This window comes from Ahaetulla prasina, chromosome 3 (genome assembly GCF_028640845.1).
Source record: "Ahaetulla prasina isolate Xishuangbanna chromosome 3, ASM2864084v1, whole genome shotgun sequence".
Taxonomy (NCBI): domain Eukaryota; kingdom Metazoa; phylum Chordata; class Lepidosauria; order Squamata; family Colubridae; genus Ahaetulla; species Ahaetulla prasina.
The window spans coordinates 31,004,555-31,006,885 of record NC_080541.1 but is presented as its reverse complement, the minus strand read 5'-3'; positions in this window follow the sequence as shown (position 1 = coordinate 31,006,885).

The following is a 2,331-nucleotide window of genomic DNA, read 5'->3' as shown; positions in this document are numbered from 1 at the left end:
GCGGCCGCGGGAGGATTTGTTTGCTCCACGTGACGGAGGAGGGGCGCGGTTGCCTCCCCTCCCCTCCCCGCCACACACACACACTCGGCGGGCGAGGAGCGAGGCGGCAGGTGGAGGTGGCTCTGAGGAGAGCGGGGGTGGCCTCGCTTTAACGCGCTACCGAGGGAGGAGGAGGGTCAGCAGTGGCCCCGAGCCGCGTCGTAGCCCCGAGTAAGCTAACGGGTCGGATAAAGAGAAATCGCTTTGCATTCGGTTATTAAGGCAATCTCCCAATATTTGAGGGGTTGCCACAAGAGAGGAGGAGGGAGGTGAGTGTCGAGCTATTTTCCGAAGCACCTGAGGGCCAGGCAAAGAATAACGGATGGTAACTGAACAAGGAGAGATTCAACCTAGAAACAAGGAGAAATGCTCTGACGGTGAGAGCAATCAACCAATGGAACAGAAGTTGCCTTCGGAAGTGGTGGGAGCTTCATCCCTGGAAGCTTTCAAGAAGAGACTGGACTGCCATCTGTCAGAAATGGTGTAGGGCAGGGGTCTGCAACCTTAAACACTGAAAGGAGCCATTTGGACCCCTTTCCCACAGAAAAGAAAACACAGGGAGCATGGGTGAAATGTAAAATTTGTTACTACTGGTTCTGTGGGTGTGGCTTGGTGGGGGTAATGTGACTGGGTGGGCATAGCCAACTTTTTTTTTTTTAACTTTTAAAAGCATTTTTTCTACAACCTCTTTGGCTTTTGGCTTTTAAAACCCTGTGATGATCAGGCAACTCAGCTGGGATCGCCAGAGGAAAAAGGCTTTTGATGATCCCAGCTGAGCCTCGTGATCATCAGAGGCTTTTTTTAATGGTGGAAGAAAAAATGCTTTTAAAAGTAAAAAAAACACCTTCTGATGATCACGCGGCTCAGCTGGGTTTGGGGTGGGGCAGGGATTTTTGCTACCAGTTCTCTGAACCACCCGCCGCCATCACTACCGGATCGGGCTATCCGGTCCGAACCGGAAGCATTTCACCCCTGACCGGGAGCCACAAAACCCTTCCCATGCCTATTTCTTGAGCAGCCACAAAACTAGCATATATAGTTGAATTAAATGTTCTGTTTTCTTCTGAAACTTTCTTTTCTTGGATTTATCCATGGTTGGCCTACTGGGGGAGGGGGGTGTTTAAAAGATCAATAAATCACGTGCCAGCGACTGTCACACATTGGCAGTTGTGAGGATATTTTGAGCTGCAGCAGAGGGGTGAAAGAGCCGCACGCAGCTCCAGAGCCGCAGGTTGCTGACCCCTGGTGTAGGTCTCCTGCTGGGGGACTGGGGGTTGGACTAGATGACCTACAAGGTCCCTTCCAACTCTGTTATTCTGTTATTATTTTTAAGGGCAGCTGCTTGAACAATCCTCCTGTGTTTATGTTGCTTCCCAAGTTCTGCTCTTGCAAAGTCTGTGTTTCCTAAAATAATGAATTATAATACAATGAAAGAATCAGTAGTTACCCAGGGCCACCTTTCATTCAGTTCATAAAAACTCAGATTTTATTCGAAAGCTTGCCTCACCATAATAATTTCAGTGGTGACTTTGTGCCAATGAAAGTCAAGGTATAGTAATAACCTGGCTTTGGGTTAAGAGATAAGTGTGTCCTTGCAGTATCAAAGGCTCTCTTTAAGGACTCCTAAGGAGAACTTCATAGGTCAAAAGCAGCACTCTGAATTCTAGAGAGAAACTACTGAAAGCCAAGGTAGCATCTGCAACACTGGCTTTATATGAAAGGAGTAACTCTCGCCTGCCTGCAGATGAGCTGCTGCATTCTCCATCAGTGCCAGCTTCAGTGTATTCTTTAAAGCAGACAAAGGTAAAGCGAATTGCAGTAGCTGATGTGGGAGATAGTGAGGGCATAGTATGGATGATCATTGCCCTGGCGAAGTGCTTCAGAAGGGGCTACAACAAGAAAGCCAAATGCCCTGGCAGAAAAAAATCTCCCTAACCATAGCCTCAAATGCCTGCTTAGGAAGAATGCTGAGTTGCAAACCTGCTTCTTTTGCAAACCGCCTACCCATATGGAGACATGAGAATTGCCAGATATTTTCTGAATAAGCAACACACTTGCGAGATTCAATCCCAGCTTGTTCCTTCCCATTCCAATTCTGTAACAGTCTCCAGATTCTGAGTCAGGACTTTTAACTACAGACCAGTCCAGAGTGGTGATGTATTATTGAGTGTCACTAATATACTGATGATGTTGCATCCCAAACTGACAAATGGGCCTCCAGGGGCTTCATTGGTCATATTAAATAATAGAGGTGGTGAACCCTCTGATGCCTCTTGAGCAGCAGCAGTTCTC